This window comes from Panulirus ornatus, chromosome 9, assembly GCF_036320965.1.
Source record: "Panulirus ornatus isolate Po-2019 chromosome 9, ASM3632096v1, whole genome shotgun sequence".
NCBI lineage: Eukaryota > Metazoa > Arthropoda > Malacostraca > Decapoda > Palinuridae > Panulirus > Panulirus ornatus.
In genome coordinates, this window is record NC_092232.1 from 49,758,967 (window position 1) to 49,769,981 (window position 11,015).

The window sequence follows — 11,015 nt, forward strand, 5'->3', positions numbered from 1 at the left end:
GTCAGGTAGTAAAGGTGGGTCCGGTAGTGAGTGGGTCAGGTAGTGAGTGGGTGGCTCACGTCATAGTATGAGGAAGGGCGGGTGAGGATAATTGAGGTGGTGCGAGAGAGAGAGAGAGAGAGAGAGAGAGAGAGAGAGAGAGAGAGAGAGAGAGAGAGAGAGAGAGAGAGAGAGAGAGAGAGAGGAAAGTGGGTGAGTGAGGGGATGGGTGGAGGTGAGGTGTCATGCAGGACTACTGGCCAAGGCCTGGGGAGCCGGAGTGGAGGCATGAGCTGCTACCATGGAAACGACACCCACACGTCCTATTCTCAACCCAGCTCATCTGAGGAGCCTCCGAGGAGAGAATGAGAGAGAGAGAGAGAGAGAGAGAGAGAGAGAGAGAGAGAGAGAGAGAGAGAGAGAGAGAGAGAGAGAGAGAGAGAGATGGAAATAAAAAAAGCGAGTGATGACAAAAGTTGTAGAAGAATAAAGGATGTGAGGTGTGAAGTGATGGAGTGGGAGGCCCTGAGTGCAAGGGTTTTTGAAAAGAGGCGTTTTGCTTTCAAGTGTGTGGGACACATTGTGGACTCATCCCGTGTGCAGGATGGGCTGGGGTGGGGAGGGCGGGAGACACGTCAGGTGTGAGTGTATATCTGGAGTGGGACTGGGTTGTAAGATCTGATAAAGGTGTGGTGGAGGCGAGTGGGTGTGGGAGGAACAGGTTGGGAGTGAGTGAGGGGTCGGCCACTGTTGCTGGCGAGGCACGGCGGCGGGAGCCCGACAGCAGCACAGGAGCCCCTCCCGCCCGCTACGGTTACCGCCAGGTTCGGTACAGCGGCGGCCATCACTTTCATGTTTTGGTCACCCACGGTCGTCATCATGACCCTAGCAGTCACTTCGGCCCTCACACTTCCCCGGACAACATACTAACTGCCTCAGTAGCGGAGTAAATGTTAATAAACCATAACTAGATTATATTCTGGGGCGGCTGGCAGGGAGAAGTGCAGGGTGGTTGGCGCAAGTGCGCCTGGCGCCGAGTGCCAGAAGTGTGGCACGGGCTCAGTTCGCCCGCGCCCGGGGCCTGGCCAGGTGCTCCGCTACAGCCACGCGCGTCACTGTGGGGCCCGCGCTGCCGGAGGCCACCGAGCGCTCTCCATGTTGGTTTTGAGTGTTTTCCTTGACCTGAGGCTTGAGTGAGCTCAGGGAAGGTGGCGCAATGATGCCAGGGCGCCTGGGACGAGGGGAGGTCTAGCGAAGGTAGAAGGGAGGAGCTGGTGAAGTATCGGTGGGGCGGGTAGCGAGCCGCCCGGGGCCAGGGAGGTCTAGGCAGGTCCTGACGGCGGGCTGCTGCAGGACACGGCGCTGCTGGTGCCTGGGGCCGCGCGGGCTCACCTGTCCCCGCGCCGCGCGCACTCTCCCTCCTTCTTTCTAAAAGCAGGCGCGCAGCCTTGTCCCTGGCAAGTGTGCAGAGTGCCTGAGGGCGAAGAAGGATACCAGGGAGGTGTTGCCCCTTGGATATAGTGTGTGTGTGTTAAGAGAGCGGCAGGGAGTCCCTGTGGAGCTGGCGGCGGGCAGGTTGGCCCCGGCGCACGCTGCGCGACGCCTGCCGTTGTTAGCGCGCCTCGGAGCTGCAGGACGAGGCGGCCGTGCTGGCCTCCACCGCTGCTCCACCTATGATGACCAGGATGAGGTAAACTAACCAGGCAGGTCAGCCATACAAGAGACGGGGGCAGGGCAGGAGGGGCTTGCGGCTCGGCCGCCCTCACAGTATTGACCCCGCAGACACCACCTCCAGGAGCAGGACGCCCGCGCCGGGAGGGGCCGCCCACCTTCCTTCCCCCCCCCTCCTCCTCCTCCACCCCACCCCCTCCTCACTCATCAGCGGGTGGGACCTTTATGTGCCAATTACATATCGTCTCGATGAACTGACATCGTAAGCGTGTTTTGAAAATTTGTCTAGACAGGTGTGCTGGCTGGCTGGGTAGGTCGCCCAGTGACCCAGGATTGGTTAAGGCCAGCCGAGGGATCCTACTTGGGTGTCCTTCGGGGAGGGAGCAGGTCACCCACCAGCTCCCACACTGGAAGTAGCAGTAATACTAATTATATATGTTATTGGAACCAGCGAACTCAAAAATCTAGTCACACTGAAGGAGCTTCTTAGTAAGGTAGGTGTAAGAGCCTCGTTCGGCTTTCACTGTTGATTGTCATTGATTATACCCTCCTCAGGCAGCTCCCGGCTCACAGCTGGACCCTGCTCGGATCCCCACCTCCTCAACTGAACCTACGGCTCACACACACACACACACACACACACACACACACACACACACACACACACACACACACACTTGTCACAACAACCCCTTAATGTCATTATTTCTTCACAATAGTCGGGCTTGCACAGTGAGGGGGGAAGGAAGACGAGCTTTAGCGGGTCGAATGGAAACTCCCCGCTCATGACACAGAGCGGAGGAGGACCCTGCCTACCTCTACCGTCCCCAGGTTATGGGAGGCAACACACTCTGTGTTACAGTACCTCAAAGGAGGTAGCATGCACGTCGGGGAGGTCGTAACGCCATCTCATGGGAGGTAACATGCACGTCTGGGAGGTCGTAACGCTATCTCATGGGAGGTAGCATGCACGTCCGGGAGGTCGTAACGCCATCTCATGGGAGGTAACATGCACGTCTGGGAGGTCGTAACGCCATCTCATGGGAGGTAACATGCACGTCGGGGAGGTCGTAACGCCATCTCATGGTAGATAACACACCCGTCGGGGAGGTGGTAATGCTACCTCATGGGAGGTAACACACCCGTCGGAGGGTGGTAACGCTACCTCATACAGTCTCCCTACATGTTAGGGTGAAGGACGATGTGTGTGGACCTGTTAAATGTAGTCTGCTTCAAGAGATGAGGGAGGGAGGGAGGCGTGCGAAGGGAGATGGAGAGGGAGGGAGGGAGGGAGAGAGAGGGAGGGGTTAGAGAGAGTGAGAGAGGGAGGAAATGGGCAGAGAGAAGGAGAGAGGAAAGGGATCAGAGAGGGAGAAGGGAGAAATTTCAGAGAGAGAGAGAGAGAGAGAGAGAGAGAGAGAGAGAGAGAGAGAGAGAGAGAGAGAGAGAGAGAGAGAGAGATACGATACACACACACGCACATACTGAGTCTCTGTCTGCATTTTTCTATGTACGCGGTGTGTGTGTATATATATGTATATGTATGCTTGTTACTATGAGTGTGTGTGTTTATGTGCATTTATGTGTATTTATGCTTGTTTATTTGTGTAAATCTTTGTGTAGGTGTTTGCTTGTCCCATTGTCTAATTATGCATACATATGTGTGTGTGTGTGTGTGTGTGTGTGTGTGTGTGTGTGTGTGTGGACAGCAAACCAACAGCCCACGTGTCGGGGTGAGGCAGACTGAAAAGAAAGAAAGCAAGGCCAAGGAGGGGAACTTGAAAGCCTACGTGGCTGTGTCACTCTATATAGTTGTCCCCAGCCTTCCTGGCACCTAGGCAGGTAGCTTCCTTAGTGGTTTTATCTGCCGCCCACAACGTGTGAAATGTCTAACCCCAGCGCGCGTGCGCAGATCTACGTCGTTAAACGTCCATTCACTCGTTATAAAGCGCCTGGAAAATGCAGGCTAAGACCCGCTAGTCTCTCCTGTTTATCTGTGTTGGTAAACCTTGGTTCATTTGTGTATTATCCCAGGCATGGCTGGCTTACAGACCCCGTACTGTTAAGACCATACGGGACTAAGAGGATATGCATTCAGGTATGAACAAGCCAACACCAGGAAAACATCATTCGCCCGTATTAACACGCCAGCACCAGGAAAACATCATTCGCCCGTATTAACACGCCAGCACCAGGAAAACATCATTCGCCCGTATTAACACGCCAGCACCAGGAAAACATCATTCGCCCGTATTAACACGCCAGCACCAGGAAAACATCATTCGCCCGTATTAACACGCCAGCACCAGGAAAACATCATTCGCCCGTATTAACACGCCAGCACCAGGAAAACATCATTCGCCCGTGTGAGGATATGCATTCAGGTATGAACAAGTCGACACCAGGAAAACATCATTCGCCCGTGTTATGATGGCGCCCCGAAGCAGACCTTCGCATAGACACACACACCACAGAAGAAGCCGTGGATGGAAGTCACTTGTCCTGTCCTTTCCGAAGAGAGTTCTTCTGATGTTCTCACAACCCAGGCGACATTTCAGCCACGACACAGTGCAACTAGAAGCCACCTGATGATTAGAAATAACCCATAGGTTGTGATTGGTGGTGTGGACGCTGGCGAATAGTTGGACACAGGTGTTGTTAGCTGACCGTGGTGTGGTCATATGTGGCCAATATAAATGAGATGTTCTCAAGTAGAAAGTCTTAGTGGCTAGATAGACTAGGGGAACGCTCACACATGAAGACTCATGTGGACAGAAATGTTGTGAGTTCTCTTTAATCTCGGATGCCTCTTAGGAACACGTTCTTATCGGCTTTTGGAGACGTTTCAAAGTTGATAATTAACCTGAGCTGTGAGAGGGAACTACCGACGTGACAGGAGAGGTCAAGTAAGGTCACTCGGGTTAGGTCGGACCACCTCACCAAGACCTGTGTATAACCTGTATCTAAACCCCGTCCTAAGTTACTACTGTCTCATGTTGTCATATACGACAGACCTGTCCATTTCCATTGTATGCTCACTTTTTTTTTTGTAGTTATTTATCTATTTATAACCTCATGACCTCTTTTGCGGGGCTCCAACAGCTTCAAGGTATGCGCTACAATAAGTTGAAGGGTAATGATGTTCCCGGACGAGATTGGACTCCTTTTCGTCCACTGACGATTGAACAGCCAAATCGAAGGTATAATCGTGGTGTAATCTAATTCAAGCGGAGTCCGGTAACACTTTCCTTCCTGTCATACTTGTTCATTGTTTCCCGCGTTAGCGAGGTAGCGCCAGGAACAGACGAAGAAAGGTCTCATTTTCGCTCCCATCCATTCTCTAGCTGTCACGTGTAATGCACCGAAACCACAGTTCCCTATCCACAACCAGGCCCCACAGACCTTTACGTGATGTCCTCCGTTCGCTTCCTATTCCCTGGTTCAATCCCCTGACAGCATGCAGTTCCCTTGTATACCAAATCGCTGCAATTCACATTATCCCATTTACGCCTTTCACCCTCCTGCATGTTCAGGCCCCGAGCACTTGCAATATTTTTCACTCCATCCTTCCATCTCCAGTTTAGCCTTCCTTATCAGTCTTCCCCCTCCACTTTTGACACATATGTCCTCTGTGTTAACCTTTCCTTACTTATTCTAAACTCCATATGTCCAAAGCGCATTGTACACTCTCTCCTGCTCTCTCAACCACACTCATTACCACACCTCTCTTTTACCCTTTTATTCCTTACTCGATCAAACCACCTCGCACCACATATTGTCCACACACACATTTCATTTCCAGCGCATACACCTTCCACCGAACATCCTCATCTATAACCCATGGTTCGCATCCATAAGACATCGCTGGGCGACTGTACCCTCAAGCATAGCCATTTCCGCCCTCTCAGACAACTCTCTCTCTCTCTCTCTCTCTCTCTCTCTCTCTCTCTCTCTCTCTCTCTCTCTCTCTCTCTCTCTCTCTCTCTCTCTCTCTCGTCACACGTTCCTGAATGCACCCTAGTCCTTCGCCCCCGGACCCACCCTATGGCTCACTTTAGCTTCCATGGTTCCATTCGCTGCCACGTCTACTCCCAGGTATCTAAAACTCTCTACTTTATATTTTCTTCGTTTATAGTCACACTCCAGTTATCCTATCCCTCTCTCCACCATTGAACCTATAACCTTGCCTTCTTTCGTATATAGTCTCAAATTTTTCCTTTCACACACTTCCAGACTCAGACACCAGCTTCTGTAATTTCTGACTAATTTACCACCAGTGCTGTATCATCAGCAAACAATAAGTGACTCACCTTCCAGGCTCCTCCTTCCCCAAGAACAGCATACCTGCTCCTCTCTCTCACTCCAAGACCCTAATGGGGCATTTACCTCCCTCGCCACAAATTAAACAGCGCTGGTGACATCACACACCCAATTGCAAACACACTTTCACGAGGGAACCACTTATCATCCTCTCTTCCTACTCGCATACTCACGCCTAACCCATTTGATAAAAACTCTTCATCGCTTTTAGGAGCTTTCCTCCCATACCATTGACCCGTTGCACCTTCTGCAAAGCGTCTATATCATCCCTATCGCACACCACAAACAAGGTCGTTTGTTTCTCTAAGTATTTCTCACACACATTCTCTCAAGCAAACATCTGATCCACACATCCTCTACCGCTTCTGATGCATCGCTGTTCCTCCCCAGTCTGAAACTCTGTGCATGCCACCACACTCGCAATTACAGCTTTCCCATAGAACTTACCAGGTATACTCAACAGAGTTATGCCTCTTTAATTTGAATATTCCCATTTGATCCCTTTGCCTTTGTACAATGACATAATACAGGCAATGTGCCAATCCTCAGGCATCTCACCATGATGCATACACACAGGATACTGAAGATCGTAACACAGTCACCCCAGCTCTTCAGAAATGCAACTGCAATCACATCCACTCCAGCCACTTTGCCACTCTTCATCTTACACAAAACTTTTACCACCCAGATCTCCTTCACCAAACATCTTTCCATCACTGTCTCACTTCCCATACATAGGCGAGTTACTAAGATGGTCCTGGCCTGAGAAACAAATCCTATGGGAGCCGACATATGGACTTAGATCTCTTTAGCTTAGGGGGAAAAAGGAAAAGGAGGTTAAGAAGCGATCTTAATACAAGTTTGACAAATCATTTAACACTTCCATAATCTCAGTCTACCATACTACTTAGGGAAAGACTCGGCATTGTTACCATATGGAACAACACTCCAAGTAGAGTAGATGTAAACAATACCATATATATATATATATATATATATATATATATATATATATATATATATATATATATATATACGTTTAAGCAGAGAGTTGATAAATTGCTTCACATCCACGACTGATATTATTTGCCCGTCCTTAGCCACACGATAAGTCTACAGGTCTTCCTCTTTGCAAAAATCTGTACGTCTTTCTATCACACTGATGCATGGGTTTCTGTTTTCTTCCACTAACACAAACAGCCTTGTTAGGACCCAGTGGTCTGTTGCTGGTTGAATCAATTTGTATTCATCTGTATCCATCTATATATCAGGGTAGGTTGGGGTCATGTCAAGGTAGGCGAGATCATGTCAAGGTAGGCTGGACCATGTCAAGGTAGGCAGGACCATGTCAAGGTAGGCTGGACCATGTCAAGGTAGGCAGGACCATGTCAAGGTAGGCTGGACCAAGTCAAGGTAGGCTGGACCATGTCAAGGTAAAGGGATCATGTCAAGGTAGGCTAAGATCATGTCAGCATAGGGTAGGATCATGTCTGTCAGGATGAGTTAGGATCACCTCTGTATACAACTCCTGCAGGACACATTGTTGTTGTTGTTGTTGTTGTTGTTTTCCTCTCGCAGGTTCATGAGCCACAACTTCCCCATGAGAACCCCCCCCCCCCCCAACACCCCGCTAAACTGGCTGATTGGTGCTGGCTGAAGGTGGCTTGTTTAAGGGTCGAAAGCTCTGAGCTCGCTCTCTGCTGCTGGACTGTGACTTAGGCAGTTCTTGGACAGCCAAATGGCCGGCCCTTCTCAGGGGTAGGTTGGGTAGCAGTCAGGTCAGGTTAGATCAGCTGCTCAATGCGATACTCACAGCGGCTGTTTACTGACGCTTCCGCATCCACATTACATCGCTGTCTAACCCTTAACACCCTCAATCCATTTTCTTCCCCCCTGCGATGAATAGAATGCTTGGAAAACTCCCTGGGGGTGTGTACTGTTGAAAAGACTGGACTTGTCAAAGACAGGAGGGTAGGTAGAGAGGCGGGCGGGCTGGGCCGAGGTGGGCGGGCGGGGCTGGGGCGGGCGGGGATGTGGTGGACGCCTCTGGCTGCTGTGGGGGGATGAGACCAGCATTAAGACAACGAGGCTTCGACGAAGATCATCGGCGCCCGCTGGTTGGGGACCCAAAGTTTCTCAGTCAACACCAGGAGAGGTCACACCGGTCTAGCAGGTGGACGAGTTCTTGTCCTGGAAGTGATAGCTCGCTGTTAGCTGCCAGCGCAGTGCTTTACTGGGGTGGTACACAGAGGTGATGGCGCCAGGATGCGATGCTGCAGAAGGTGTGCGACTGTGGGGGGGAAGGAGAGCTCAAGTGAAGGTGGTATGGAGTGAGGAGGCGGGCATGGCCAGGAGTCCCGAAGTGTTGGTGTAGATGCCTAAGGTGAAGCAGTATCGTATGGAACAGGTGTATGGCGACTCAGGGGAGGGTGGGGTCATGTCAGGGGAGGGTAGGGTCATGTCAGGGTGAGGGTGGGATCATGTCAGGGTGAGGGTGGAATCATGTCAGGGGAGGGTGGGGTCATGTCAAGTAAGGTTAGGATCATGTCAGGGAATAATCAGACAAGTCAACTTAAGACAACATAGGGAAATATATCGACCGTTGGTCTAATGTTAGGATGGCCTTAAACTGACCTGACCACAGTGTCACATAGTTCACTCGACGCTGACCTGAGCACAGTGTCACATAGCTGACTCAACGCTGACCTGACCACAGTGTCACATAGCTGACGCAACGCTGACCTAACCACAGTGTCACATAGCTGACGCAACGCTGACCTAAGCACAGTGTCACATAGCTGACGCAACGCTGACCTGAGCACAGTGTCACATAGCTGACTCAACGCTAACCTGAGCACAGTGTCACATAGCTCACTCGACGCTGACCTGAGCACAGTGTCACATAGCTGACTCAACGCTGACCTGAGCACAGTGTCACATAGCTGACTCAACGCTGACCTGAGCGCAGTGTCACATAGCTGACTCAACGCTGACCTGACCACAGTGTCACAGCTGACTCAACGCTAACCTGAGCACAGTGTCACATAGCTGACTCAACGCTGACCTGAGCACAGTGTCACATAGCTGACTCAACGCTGACCTGAGCACAGTGTCACATAGCTGACTCAACGCTGACCTGACCACAGTGTCACATAGCTGACTTGACGCTGACCTGACCACAGTGTCACATAGCTGACTCAACGCCGACCTGAGCACAGTGTCACATAGCTGACTCAAAGCTGACCTGAGCACAGTGTCACATAGCTGACTCAACGCTAATCTGAGCACAGTGTCACATAGCTAAACTTACACATACCTGCTCTCGAAAACAGTGTGTCACATAGCTGACCTGCCATGTACCCGTGCAAAGTGACACATAGCCGGTCATGACATCTAGAAAAGAATTAAGACATAAGGAAACTCATTGATATCAAATGTTTTCTTCAGTGGATTTTTTTTCCCCTACCGACTTTCTGGCTTAGAATTAGAGTGATCACTATAATGAGGGGGGGATATGTGGGCCACTTGACCACATGGAATATTTGTATAGAGGAATATTATACCTTGTATGGTTGAAAAGCGTGTCGTATACATGTGTTAGGCAAACGTATTCTGAGGGAAGAATGTCGAACCCCTCCCTCACACACACACACACACACACACACACACACACACACACACACACACACACACACACACACACACACACACCCTTTTTTTTTGACAGTGAAGGCTCCAATCATGGACAGAAGTCCACATCAAGGCCGTCCACATCAAGACCCGGACCTAAACTGAAATAGAGAGAGAGGATTATTGTCATATCCTTTGACATTAGACACTCACATGTCATATCTGCCTAAAAAAAAAAAAGGGTTGCTGAACCTTGTATATATTGGAAGTCCTGTGTGTTGTAAGTCCTATTTTTTCTCTATTGGAAGTCCTGTGTGTTGTAAGTTCTATGATTTCTCTGCTTGTGGACAGACAAGTTTGAGGTGTGGGTCATTAGATTTGCCTAATTATTCTGGCTGTGTGTGTGTGTGTGTGTGTGTGCTGGTTGCTGCTCCTGTGGTACACGTCTGGTTTGTAATGGTTAGATTTTTTCTTTTGTTTTTCATGTTTGCTGAGACGGTACGAGCAGCTGAGGCCATAATCAAGGCCGTCCCATTAATGCGATCTATATAGGCTAGCTGTAGCACTCCCGCCTGCCACGCAGGGGTCCCGGGTTCGATCCTGGCTGTTGGAGGTTTGTATATTCGTGTGAAGTGCTCTAGGAAGGTCGTTCGTGTGAAGTACTCTAGGAAGGTCGTTCGTGTGAAGTACTCTAGGAAGGTCGTTCGTGTGAAGTAATCTAGGAGGGTCGTTCGTGTGAAGTACTCTAGGAAGGTCGTTCGTGTGAAGTACTCTAAGAAGGTCGTTCGTGTGAAGTACTCTAAGAAGGTCGTTCGTGTGAAGTACTCTAGGAAGGTTGTTCGTGTGAAGTATTCTGGGAAGGTCGTTCGTGTGAAGTACTCCGGGAAGGTCGTTCGTGTGAAGTACTCTGGGAAGTCTACATTCCATTCTCTGTCGACCAAAGGTTCACTTTGCTGACTCTCACAGCACAAGAGACCTGCATGTCCGGGCTAGAGTGTTACCCTGGTCTCGTAATGTTACGATCCCTAACGTTAGCTACGACTGTGGCTCACAGCTGGTGGGACCTCAGCCATCAGAAATCAGAGAAACGTAACTGTGGCGTACGAAGAGTGGTCGAGGCGTGTTGGCGTTCATGTGGCTCAGCTTGTAATCGAGTTAGCGCCCCATCCTCTCCCAGGTGTGCAGTAGGTCATGGCGGAGGATGTCTTTCTACTGCTGAGGAAGGGAGTGAATGAGTGAGTGAGTGAGTTATCCATCCGTCCTGGAGTGTCAGAATGTATACATCATCTTTTTAGGCAATGTAGCGAGGCATGTCCCAGTCTCTCTGCCAGACAACGTATCCAGGTTTGGTATCTGTGTCCACAGAGGTTTCCATGTGAAGACCTTCACTCATAATGAGGGACTTGATTCTTCTT

At 50.4% G+C, this 11,015-nt stretch overlaps 1 protein-coding gene across 1 annotated transcript in view; it reads left to right on the forward strand.

Annotated features, from left to right (window-relative positions):
• Nucleotides 1-870: 870 nt before the first annotated feature.
• LOC139750412 (regulator of G-protein signaling 20-like) overlaps nucleotides 871-11,015 on the forward strand; it is a 216,040-nt gene continuing 205,895 nt past the window's right edge. The window contains exon 1 of the mRNA XM_071665179.1: nucleotides 871-2,144. The gene's annotated coding sequence lies outside the window, so the exon portion shown is untranslated. The remainder of the gene's footprint in view (nucleotides 2,145-11,015) is intronic.